The sequence below is a fragment of the Mus musculus genome, chromosome 8, assembly GCF_000001635.26.
Source record: "Mus musculus strain C57BL/6J chromosome 8, GRCm38.p6 C57BL/6J".
Taxonomy (NCBI): Eukaryota; Metazoa; Chordata; class Mammalia; order Rodentia; family Muridae; genus Mus; species Mus musculus.
The window spans coordinates 30108532-30122404 of NC_000074.6; the positions used below are offsets into that span (position 1 = coordinate 30108532).

The 13873-nt window shown below is 35.2% G+C and overlaps 1 long non-coding RNA gene across 1 annotated transcript in view; it reads right to left on the reverse strand.

Moving 5' to 3' along the window:
- Positions 1-3437: 3437 nt before the first annotated feature.
- Gm39154 overlaps positions 3438-13873 on the reverse strand; it is a 31417-nt gene continuing 20981 nt past the window's right edge. Inside the window, exons 2-3 of the long non-coding RNA XR_870298.1 lie at positions 12430-12505; positions 3438-4084 (exon numbers count right to left, since the gene is read on the reverse strand). This is a non-coding gene — a long non-coding RNA (predicted gene, 39154). The remainder of the gene's footprint in view (positions 4085-12429; positions 12506-13873) is intronic.

Below are 13873 nucleotides of genomic sequence, written 5' to 3' on the forward strand. Positions count from 1 at the left end.
TACTTTTAGGTAGTCAAAGACTCAGGTAGCCTCCCAATAAATTCATATGATTTTAAAGTAGGATGAAAACTCTTCCTAGATAGCCTAAAGGGAAAAGGTTGCTAATAAAAATATGCTTTTCAAATTTTGAAATGAAATAACACATTGGTATGAAATGTACTGAAGAGTCAGTTTCTTAATTCTGACAGGTAAGCTGAAACTTCACTTTTTTTTTCTTTTCTTTTCTTTTTTTTTTTTTTTTGCTGTTTTTTGCTCAAACTGTCATAGAGCTTGCAATATAGCCAACATTGACCTGAGACCCCCATCAGTTCTCCTGCCTGAACATCTCTAATGCTGGAATTACAAGCATGAATGCCTGGTTGAAAATCTACTTTTTAAAGTTAAAAATAAATAAGTACTAAGAATGAATGAAAAAAAAAAAACTAAAGTAAGAATTTTATTGCCACAATGATCTACTACCTTCAATAAATGTCCACGTGAAATAGTAGAGAATAAGTAAAAACATAGATTATAGCACACACAATAGCATAAAATAAAAGTAAAACAAATACTAAGATAACAATTGCATTCATGAACTAGATTTCATTTAATTACCTATTAGTAGAAGGAGCACTGTGGAATGTTAGAGAAAATTCAGTTAAAAATGACGTGATTCCGAAATGTGAAAATTTTAAGGTAGGCAAAATAAACCAGAGAACTCCAGCCAAAAAGATACTTTACTTGATAACTCATTGCCGGAAGCACTGAAACATGTAAACAGAGCTTGAGAGGCCCAGATATATGAGTTTGTGGCAAACCTAATCCTCTTATCAAATTTTCATTCACATAGGGTTAGACTTTTTTTTTTATTGGGTATTTTATGCATTTACATTTCAAATGTTATCCCCTTTCCCAGTTGGATACTCCCTCTCCCACGCACCCACTTGGTCCTCACCACCCTGGCATTCCCCTACACTGGGGAATCAAGCCTTCACAGGACCAAGGGCTTCTCCTCCAGACAATGTCATTCTCTGCTAAATACTACATATGCAGCTGGAGCCATGGGTCCTTCCATGTGTATACTTTGGTTGGTGGTTTAGCCCCTGGGAGCCATGGGTCCTTCCATGTGTATACTTTGGTTGGTGGTTTAGCCCCTGGGAGCCATGGGGAGGGGGGTCTGGTTGGTTGATATTGTTGTTCTTCCTATGGGTTTGCAAACCACTTCAGCTCCTTTCTCTAACACCTCCATTGAGGACCCTGTGCTAAGTCCAGTGGTTGGCTGCAAGAATCTGCCTCTGTATTTGTCAGGCACTAGCAAAGCCTCTTAGGAGACAGCTATAACAGGCTTCTGTCAGCATACACTTCTTGGCATCCACAATAGTGACTGACTGGGTTTAGTGTCTGTATATTGATCCTCTGGGTGGTCTTTTCTTAAGGACCCCAACTTTGTACCCATATTTCCTTTAGACAGGAGCACTACTGAGTTAAGAATTTGGAGATGAGTGGGTGCCCCATCCCCCAACCTGGGGCCTTGCCTGGCCCCTGGATATGGTCTCTACAGGTTCTCCCTCCCTTTTTTTTTTTTGGGCATTTTAGCTAATCTCATTCCTGTTGGGTCCTGGGAGCCTCTTGCTTTTCCGGCATCTGGGATTTGCTGGTGGCTACCCTCAGTTCCCCACCCCTCATTGCTACATATCTCTGTTCAAACTCCTGATACTTTGTCTATCATCCCCATCTCCTCTCATACATAACCAGCATAACTTTAAAAGTTGTGAAATCAGTGAAAGAAATGCTAAAGAGCATCCTTCCTGATAAGAGTGTTGCAGGTATGAATACCTGCACATCAACTATCAAAGCACAGTCTGGCATGAAACACAAAAATGGGACATGCAAAAAGAAATTGGTGTCATATTAATATTATGAGTCCTTCGTGTAGAAAACCTGTTTGAAATATTCTAAGTGAGCAAAAATGACTCAATATATGCCAATAACTTCCCCCTCAATAGGGCATGCAGCTTTCATGAAAAGATGAAGTTTGATTAAATATATTATAAATTGTAATAGAGAAATGTCAATATCTTTTACAGAACAATATAATATAGTATATATTTCTAATGAACAGGAATGAAAAACTTTAAAAGCCCATTCCACTTTGAAATCATAAATTCATTTAATTTAATTTTGGGTCACAAAGAGGTTCCATAAGAACTTCAGGGTATCTTTAAAGAGCCATCCTAAAAATTATACAAAAATATTTTATACCAATTTGGTAAGACACAGTTAAATCAAGGATTAAAAGGCAACAAAAAACTGTGAATGTTTAGGCTAATGTAATTAAATAATGGAAATAAATAATGACTAATGTCTTAAATAACTAGAAATTTAACTCTATTAAAAATATGAGGTAAGAAAATAAATATTTAAAATAATGTGAAATTCTAACTATTTCAAAAACACTAGCTAGTCTAATTCTGAAATGCAGTAGATAGAATGTACAGTAGGGAAATGTAAGAAAAACAAATATGTAAAAATCATGATGAAACAATTGTCATAACATTATGCAAAGTAATTTACAAACCTACATGGAACAAAGAATTATCCTGGGAAACATAATTTTCTAAAACTGCCCCTAGCAGATATAGAGTGTTTGAAATACCAATAATCAGAGAAGAATGAACACAGGAATATTTTCAAACAATTGTTGGCAAGAATATCAAGGTCTTGATTTCTCTTATTAAAAATTCTATCAAGAATTCAGAGACAAGATATACCCGATAGTTTCATGGCAAAATAAATAACATACTTTCAAAAATTACCAATAAAGTTTATATCAAGATAACTTCCTACCCACATCACCTGTGATTATTGCTTCAATTGTCACTGAATATTGTTTAGCATTATATTTACAAAGAACATATTGTGACCACAAAATTGGTTTTGCCTGATAAATATGATAGTTCAATAAGAAAATCTATTTACATTATTTATATTGATAAACATAAAAGAATAAAGAAAACATTTAAGTACCTAACGCATTCAGAATAGATGACTGATAATAGTTATCCTCTTAAAATGATAAGACGTACAAATCTCATTGCAAGTGTCAGTGTTCTGCCTGCTGTGCAACAGAGGCCTGTCAATTAAGATCAAGAACAGGGCTAGAATGTTCCTGCTCTTACTGTTTCTTAATACTGCCTTGAAGATATCAGGCACAGTGGTTGGACAGAATAATTTTTAAGGTACCTCATGAGGGTGATATGATTTTACACCTGAAAAGCCCAAAAGGTTTTAAGTTGAAATAAATTCAATTGGTAAGAAAAAAATTATTATTATACAGATATAAAATTAACATCAGAATACCAATAATACTTCTATATTCCAAACACTAACTAGTTAACAAATAAAAGATGGCTCTATTTATAATATAGCATGAATAAATATGTAGAAACGGGTGTAATAAGACTAAAAAAAATAGCTTGCATCAAGTAAGTCTCCAAAAACTTCCGGGAGCCTGGAAAGATGTCTCAGTAATTAAAACACTTGGTGATCTTGTAGAGGACTGAAGACTATATACATCACCAATATGTGTACACAGCCAACTATAATTCCAGTTTCAGAGACTCTTACATCATCTTCTGATCTTGGAGGGCTCAGGGAATAGATGTAGTGCACATAGATGTGTAGGCAAAAAAATTAACACAAATACAAAATAATAAATACGTTTTATATAATGAAAGGAAGAGAGTTCATAACAAAAATTCATACAAAAGAAGGAAGGAGCAGCAATTGTTAGGACTCCCAAGAATGAAATGTAGCAGGAGAGAAGAGGGGATACAGATGCACAAGAGGACACTGTCCAGAGCTTTGAAACCACTTACATTAGGCAATGGGATGACACATGCAGCAAATAAGAAGGGATTGCAGAGTGAACTGTATAGATGTACATAGCAAGAGGTTGGATTGTTTCTCAAATGACTCCAGAAACAAGAATTTTTAAAACATAGGAATTATTTGGGGAAAAGTTTGCTTCATTATTTTCTCAGGTTCTTTCTTCATTCATTACATACAGATCTTTCCGTTGTTCCAGGGTGAAGAGAAATGGAGGCTAAAAACAAAATGTAAAATGTCAACTCTCATAGGAGAAACAGACTATAGCATTGCAGTAGCACCTTTGATGTGTAATACATAATAAACAGCCATCTCAGAAGATATACACTATACACACACACACACACATACACACACACACACACACCCCACATTCAAATATATTCTCTTCAAAATACCACTTCTTCATTGTTTCAAAGTACTGTGCTTCTAGGCAGTGAAGGTTAAACTTTTAATTGAACATGCATAGCCTCATTCAGATTTCCTTCTCCTCTGGGCCCAAGTGTTTGTGACATTTTATAATAAAAATAGAATAGGGTGAAGCGTCCGTCTTAGAAAAAAAGTAGAACCATAACTACATTTGAAACTAATATTCACTACATAGACTCACTCGCTTTTTCATTTCAAGAATATGACTAGAGACCCTTGCATACAGAAACAAAGATCATAAAGAGAAATAAAAGAATAATTCCACTGTACCAATAATGTCTTAAAGTCTATCAAAAAAAAAGTAAAAGAAACACTAAATGAATTAAAAAGCAAACAAAACCACTAGAAAGCCAAAGCTGTTTACGGGGACAAAATTCTTCCAGAGGTTCACATAGGCCTATGACTCTATTGAATCTTTAACATAACAAATGAATTTTACAGTGCCAAACTCTGAAATTAATTTCTGAAAATACTTCCATAATAAGTCTTTGAAGATATGAAAACTAAGGAACGAAAAAATATTATTGTTCATGAGCAGATTTTAAAATATTAAAGACTGCTAATTTTTAACCTCAATGGGATCTAAGTATACCAACAGAATAGAATAGAGAACAGACAATTGAAGTACAAGCTTATGTAAACACTGTACATTCAGACTGAACTAGGAGATAATAAATGTAGCATTAAATTTTTATTTAAAACTTTAAGCATGCAGAGATGTTAATAGATTTCTGCAATCCGTATGTGCTTGCTCATTTCTAAATCTCTGCCATGCTTTCAAGTATACATATAAGAAACCACGTGGTTAAAGATTTTAGATCTCACTCAAACATAATATTGTTATAATTATACATTTTCCTGTGCACAATAACTAGGAGATTTTCTAATTGCTCATAGAAATTCAGTCATAAGAGCCTTCCCAAGTTTCCTTCTATCCCAACTATAGCACTAGTCTTTGTTCCTATGCTGCTAAAGGAGACCCAGATAGAGCAAGCAGAGACTAATGTTTCATTTCAGTAGATGAGAAAGCAGAGGCATGAAGGGCAGGCAGAAGCCAGGGCCCACTGTATCTTCACTTACAATTCTTGATCTACCATTTTTCCTCTTCTATACCCACTTTGTGTCGACTTCATGGGCTATATTGGGCTTGCTTAGAAGCTATCCTCCCCTAACATTGGGTCACTTAGAGAACAATGTGTTAGGTATCAGTATGTAAGGGTGCAATTATTCATAAAGTAGGGATTATAGTAGGTAAAGAGATGGTGTCTATGTTTATTCCTCATAGGGAACTCCTATTTTACTATTCTTCCCATTAGCATTTTCAGTTGTAATCACATGAATTATTTTAATTCCTCTTTTACATGATAATTCCTTAAATATTTTATATCACCTATTATTAAATAGTTTTGAGTCTCCAATTACTCTTTACATGCCCAATATTAATCCCTTTTTCCTTCTTTCTTTACTAGCTCTTGGGAATGTGTTTTGTCCAGTGATTTCCCTTTCAAAGACTATTGTCAAAACTTAAACAAAGACAAGAAAACATATTTTTTCCTTGAGCAGGGCATCTGCTGATCTACAAAACTTTAGACTAGATTGTAAAAACAATACTGTGACTGAACCTAGACTGGCATTACTATGAGCCAGACTTCAAAAGATTCTGATGTCCCTTTTATATTTTTGTGACTTGTGCATGGATCCTCAAATTGGTAAAACTAAGTAAAATTGAAGAAGGAGTTTTGAGGCTCTTTCATAAAATGTCCTAAATTTAGAAATGATGAGGGTTAGAAGTCCATAGAGTGCCAGGATTTTATAGCTGGCTGTGATGGACTTGAGCATTCACGTCCACCTGCTTATTTTTGTTTGGATCTTCAACTTTGTTTCTTTACAAAATGGTTATCTGGTTATTAGTGTATTGAAAGTACACTTGAACAATTTAGTCACAAATTTCTTTCCCGTGTGGTTCATACCTTGCTGTGAAAGTCATGACAAGAAGCTTTAGAAGTAGGAATTAGAGAAAATGTCTGTGTCATAAGATTTCATCTGATAACGTTCCTGCTGCAGCTAAGCCCTAGGACATTCAATATTATTTGCTAAGGTTTCTATTGTGTTTTCTTTAGCCACACTGTATAATTTAAGAGTATCTCTTAAAAAATCATTAAAGCAGACTTAGCCCTCAAGTTATACTACAAGAAAGAATTTCATACTGATTCGTTCTACAGTAAACAAAATTTTCTGTATCACAAATTGACCTTATATAGCAATACTAGTTTCGGAATTACTATGTAATGATTATGGATGGCCTGCTATTCACTTTGTGCTGATAGAAGAATGAGAACAGATTATAGGTTTTGGCAGATAACTATTAAAACCTATATGACACATATTGGAGAACAGGGTAGAGGAGAGACAAAGATTCCTTATGGAATTTTCTGTATGGCATCAGGCATGTGACAGACATGAGTGCTGGTCTGTAAGCGTTTGAACTGAATCTCCGTGGAACACAAATGTTTTATCTTAGCAAGACATGAATTTTTTTCTTGGAAAAAAGGAAGTTTGCAGATTTAAATGGAAAATATGAGAAATAGAAAAGAAAGTCAATTGAATTTACACATATGTACCTGTTTATATTGACTTATTCTTACTGAGAAAATCAAGGACCAATATTCTCAAGCATAAAAGCTTGTATTTACAAGCAATATTCTCCCACACACATATCCAGTACCTCCCACTGTAACTTCTTTAATAGCCACTGGTTAATGGTATGTTGCTCCGTCATTTCCAATGCCAACTATGCTACCATGGTTGCATTGTGTTATATTATGTTACCAAGATTCACTAACCTACATCATGACTCAGTAGCCTGATGTCTGAAGAGTGTACTAACTCGTAAACCAATAGGCATTTTACTTTGCTCTAGATTTTATAAATCATATAATGATTCATCATCTATATCTTGCTAACAAACAAATCCACCAAATACCACTTTGTTTCTGTTATGTTTATAGAAATTATGCTTTAAAATTACATCTTTAATTTATCATTGAACACTTAGCTCCTAATACTGTTTAGGAGCTAAACAGTATTTAGGAAGCAGAAATTAGCTCTAAAGTAACTTATGGATTCCAAAGTAGAAACTAAATCTCTGTAATTCATTGTCTTTCTCTTCTAATGCAACTCTGATCCCTCTTCCTTTCTAAATGATGTCACGTGAGGTCCTTGTAAAATGTCTTTGCCATTTGAAATCCTCTGTTCCAAGAGATTGTGGGACCTGGTAGAAAGATCTTCCATCCTCTGACAGTGTACTGAGATATCTAAATTTCAATTGTCATTCTTCTCTGAATATTTCCTTATCTTTATTGTGCTCACATGAGCCATAACAATCAATATCTCACTAAGCATAGTACAAGCTGACCATAGGAAGACCCTCAATGGTCATTTATTTCAGTTTTCATGTTGTGTTCCATTGTGTATCTGAAAACTTGAGGTCACTGTTTTTTGGGGGCGGAAGGGGTGGAATTCCATTTTGATGGCAAATCATGACTCTCATAGCACTAATAAGTGACCCTGATGACAGGAGTCTTTACTTTCTGTTCAGACCATCTCTCCATCACTGCAACTTCCACCTTAGTATCCGGTTCTGTCCTTTAGAATCCCACACAAGTTTTCCCTCTGTTTTCATAGGATGATTTTAAAAGAACAGAGCTGATCATTTCTCAGTCACCAGGTGACTAGCAGCATTCTGCTATGACAAAGGACTAAGAAAAATTGTGCCTCACATTGCAGAGGGATAATGCTGATTGATGTTTATAGATTTCAAAACTATTCATAAGTAGCATGAAGTTTTTTTTACTAGCATTATTCTTTTCCATCAAAAGAAAAATATTAATCTCTAGAAAAAAATACATCCATCCAGTACATAGTTCACCTTTTAGAATTCTTATGGTGATCTCTGGTTGAGATGGTTGGCTCAACCAACTGTTTACATAATTTTACATAATATGTTTGACAAGAAATAAATTCTAATTTGAAATACTCTTTAGCATATCAAGGCTTCAAGAGTTTCTTCCCCAAACTTTTACCTTCTCCCATTTATTTTCATTTTCTTTGCATCTTAACCCAGAAAGTGACCTACTTTATTATTTAATACCTAAGAATTTACATACTGTGTCCTTAGTAAGAAAGTATAAAATAATCTTTTTGTTGCTGTACTTTGATGGGTTGATATAGGCTTTGAATAAAATATATTCAGTCTTCATTTCCTGTCTTCAGAGAGCTGTGCTTAAATAAGTTGATTTAGTAGATAAGATTAAAACTGATACCTTTTAAGGATAAAGTAACCAGTTCTCTAAAGTTGAACATTCTGCATGCAATATGATCTTTTTCAGCATAAGTGTCCCAGTGCCATTAGTGTAAGACTGGTTCTCAACCTATTGGTAGCAACCCCTTTGGCAAAACTTTATCACCAAAAATATTTAGATTATGATTTATAACAGTAGCAAAATTGTAGTTACAACATGGCAACCAAAATAATTTTGTGATTGCTGGTCACCACAACACAAGGAACTCTATTAGAGGGTAGCAGTGTTAGGAAGGTTGTAATTTCCTAGTGTACATGTGCAGCACACTGATGTCCATGTAGCACCGAGGCGGGGGTTCATATGACAATAAACTAAGAAAATACACACTGGGACCTAAGCCAAAGGCCTTCATTACAACATCACCTACCTGGTCTAATAAGATTAGATGTTCCAGCTATGTTCCAGCTACAAAAAGTTTGGGTCATGAAACCTACTATGTCAAAGCTCATAACCTCCTTAAGCCTCTGCCATCCAAGATTTTCTGAACTGACAATCAATATATGTTTTCTCCCCACTAAGCCCTTGAAAAATAAAAAAGCTACCATCTTTATCTTTCTGAGTTCGTATGAGCCCTTTCTACCTCATATTTTACATAAGGGAGACATCCAGCAGTTAAATTACCAGTTACTGTTCAAACAAACAAAGTGAAAGATGTGAGACACAACCGTCAATCTTACCCAAAGACACTGAAGAGGGGGCAGGTATGTAGGATACGATCTCATTTAAATGGTGTGACTTCCTTACACTTAAAACAGACAAGGAAAATGACTATTGCCTACATTTTGTTACATTGCTGCTAATCATTTTATATAGTTAATTTACTTCTTGTCTATAACAGAGAGTAGCAATGTGAATTGACTTTTTTTTGTTCCCAGAGCAAATTGAGCAAAATCAAGATATGATCATGTGGCTAATTCGATGCTCACACTCGAAGCTCAACAGCAGTAAACTGGCAATGGAGCTGACATGTATGTGTCATGTACTGAACATGTATGTGAAAACTCACTAGGGGTGATTTGGCATTGTATGAAATAAGACCACCTTTGCAATAAGCTATATAGAATGATGGATGCTAATGCGATAAACACAGAAGAAAGGTGAACTGGTCACCAAAAGAGGTGGCATGGGGACTTAGCAGGAAACAGTCAAGCACCATGATACAACTTTCAACAGCATTATAATTTTACCTACCTAACTAGAAAAAAGGACAGGAGGCTGCTTCCTGCTTATTTGAAATGCATTTTAGTATAACTTGAGTTCTCAGTAGAAGGAAAAGATGGAATAATCTTTTCCTTCAACATAGTTGTCAAGTATAGGATGACATATAGGTCATAAACTGAAGACCTCTAGAGAAAGCTTTAACATCCAGTATAAAGGCCCTGTGATACTCTTTGCAGTGGGTTCAAAGGGGTGTGCTGTTCGAAGAAAGAAGTCATGGCATTCAAGATGCATTTCACGAGTTAGTTCAGATCAAGAGAAACTTCTGTCCTGACATCTGTGTTGATGCTAAAAGAATATTCACTTTCTAAGGCACATTTGCAACCTTGGTGAACAGAAAAGAGTTTGACTTTATGGCTATTGAATGAATAGCTAAAACTAATACTAAACTGAAGATAATAAATTATTTAAAAACCTAGCTGAAAGAGTGAAGTTAATGCCTATGAAGTGTATCAGAGAACAGCTACATTTGTTAAAACAAGTGCAACTCAGTTTATTTTCTAGATTAGTTTGGAATTTGCAAGCAGAGCCATCCATAACCAATTCAACTATAATTTAAGTGGTAAAAATAGAAAGAAGGAAAAACAATACCTCAACAACCATAACAACAACAGAAGCAGAAACTAATTAGCATTGGATTGTACATTAATTGAAAACAGTTGTAATCTGTGCAAGTAAGGGGAGCTGGGTGAAAAAGAATGGATTGTGACATGCTAGAGTTGGCAGAAGGGGTGAGTGCATTGAAGAATGACCTTAGAGTCAAAGGCTCAAGGTTTAACTCAGAAAAAAAATAATATCCATGTACGCCATTTGTCTTAGTCAACTGAGGTTGATACAACAAAGCACCATAGGCTGGATGGCTTTTAAGCAATACATACTTAATTATCACAGCTCTAGAAGCTGGAAGTCTGAAACCAGAGGGCTGTCCTGACAAGAGTCTCCTGAATTTCTATTCCATGTCTTACATGGCTTTTTACTTGTGCTAACATAACAGCTAACAGAGATGAAAAAGATTAGGTCTCTGTGTCTTCACAGCTGGAGGCAAGATTTCCACCCTCACCTCTTCTCCAACAGTCATTGCATAATGTGTCATGATTTTAACAGAAACTTGAGAATGGCAAATACATTCATTTAATGGTACCCTTGTTTGGTTCCCCAAATGTATGTCTTTCTCACATATCAAATACACTGATTTCATCCTTCCAACATGACACCTTCAAGGTCAAAATCCCAAGTGTCATTAAACATCATAAAAATCATGCATAAGTAAGACACTCAGAACTTCATCCTTAAGCAAAATTCTTCTCCTACTGGAAGTCTGTAAAACTAAACAAGCTATATATTTCCAAAATACAGTTGTGGAACAGGCATTGACTAGTTATTTCTAATAAAATAACAAAGACAGAAAACAAGAAAGGAAGGATTGAATCCCACAAAATCCAAACTCCAGCAAGGGAAACTTCATGAGATTTAAAATCTGAGAGTATCCCACTTTAGTTCAATTTTCTTCTATCCAGATTAACTTGGTTGTGTCCCATCCACCAGATCTACCAAGATACAAGTCCTGAATCTTCTCCTGTTCCCAGAATGCTATCCATAAAACTAAAGACATCATCTAGCCTATCAAAAAAATATTTGGTGCCTGTACCCATGGAATAAAATAGCAACCCAGACAATTTATAAAGTAATATTCAAGTCCTTCTTCCCTTATCTTAAAAAAAAAGCAGACTCACAGTTGAATTTCTCTATGTTTGCAAAAGTCGAATAAAAAACCCCTTCCTTATTTATTTAGTTAGAAGTTGTAGGACTTCACTGGATTGCTTGAGTATGGAATCCATGTCATTTTAGTATCCAGGGCATTCTATGGGCATGTACTTAATGTTTGTCTACTCTGTTTCTTTTTTTTTTTTCAATGTAAGTGAGCTAAAGATTTTTCTAAATCATTACATTTTAGTTACTTTTTGCTTAGTAATTCCATACTTTATGAGGACAGGTTTATTATATTTTATGATTTTCATAATCATAACAAATCTCAGTAGAGGTTAAGTATAGCTTCTGAACCAAGCACTGTTTCATTCTTTTACTTTTGGGGGATGAAGCCATCCTTTCATCATTTTACTTCAAGATCTCAACTAATTGGACATATCCAACTTAAACTTTTTTTTAAAAAAAATTATCCCATTATAAAATATTAGGCATGAACACAACATAGTAATGTCTTTATCTTATAACCAAGATCGTCTTCTCTTCATTTCTACCAGAGAATTCATTAGAATGTCTTTCATTATTTGTCCATCTATCACTGTCTACAATGATCAGTATTCTATGTCTCCTCTAAGAGGAGAGAACTATCTCTTTCCATTTCCTCCTGAATTTTTGAGCTGTGCCCAGAATCTCCTTTAAAAATTATTTTCTAGCAATCTTGACTCCTTCACCATGCATCATAAAATTTCTGTATCCTGAGCCTGTGAATTTATTCCAAAGCTGTTTCTATGTGTTCAGATATTTGATATATCAATGTCTCAATTTCTATTGGAACCAACCTCTACCTTACCTTTTTCAGGATGTAGTAAAAAACCACCATATCCTTGGTGCAATAAAGACATCCTCTTCAAGGATCTGAGAACACTCTAGAAGAGAGGGGTGAAAGATGTGAGAGCCACAAGTTTAAGAGGGGAACTAGGAATCCTATGTGCTATATACTATTCAGCCATTATTATTGCCGACCATAAACAGCTGTGGGCAACTATACTAGCTGTATCTAGGAGTGAGTTTATTAACAGTAAGTTGTGAATAGAAGGACCCACAGTATGTATTACTCTTGCTATAACAGTCAGTAAAAAGAGTGTTACTGTGCTCAGATATGTCTTCTTTGTTGACTTTGCCAATCCACAATGGATAGTCACTATTCAGTCATTACAAACACACCACTGTCTAAACTAAATGGTCCCAAAACAAACCCAAAAGTCATGAATCTTAGAAAACAACTGGTAGAGTGGTGTTAGGCTATTGAGATGGGAGGGCAAAGACAGAATGGAGGAAGAGAGTAACCAGAACATGTAATATATGTTCATAAAGTTGTCAAAGAACTAACTGAGCAAAAAAACAGTAAGAAAGTAATAAAAGATAGAGTTAGAAATTGACAAAAAAACAAGCAAGCAAACCAAAAAATAACACCCCCTCAATAAAACCTACCCAGAGTTGAAAGGTATTCTATAGGCTAACATGTGGGGTGAGAGAATCAGCATAGTTTCTTCCTCCTCCTCCTCCTCCTCCTCCTCCTCCTCCTCCTCCTCCTCCTCCTCCTCCTCCTCCTTCTTCTTCTTCATCTTCTTTTTTGGTTTTATGAGACAGGGTTTCTCTGTGTAGCCCTCACTGTTCTGGAACTCACTCTGTAGACCAGGCTGACCTCAAACTCAGAGATCTGCCTGCCTCTGCCTCCCAAGTGCTGGGATTAAAGGCTTGCACCACCACACCCGGCTCATAGTTGCCTTCTTACAAAGGACCCTTCTAATTGATGATCCAAACTTCACTGTGTCCTCACATGTCAGAAAGCAAAGATTTAAAAAGTGCAAAATTCTTTGCTATTATTTTTGCCCTATAACATACTAATTTCAATTGTGAAGAACTACCCATGTGGTGTGATTATCATTCAAGGCCCTGCCTCCTATTATCATCATATAGGCGCATGATAATTTCAATTCAGGAATTCATCAACAGTAAAGTTATAAATATCCAGTCAATTACTCAAGTAAATAATGTAAATGAGCATAAAATTCTTGGTTTTAGTTTGGATAAAAATATCTTCATGAATTTAAAGCATCAGAAATTCTAAATGATAAGTAATTTTTAGGATCAAATACAATCTAACTGTTCCAATAAAAGATTGCCTAGTGTGAATAATTGGGAAGAGAATGGATTTGAACTTACTGTAATATTAAATAGGATCTCAATCTGAGATGAGAACAGTTGATTTCTGGTCACATTTAGTGATTGGC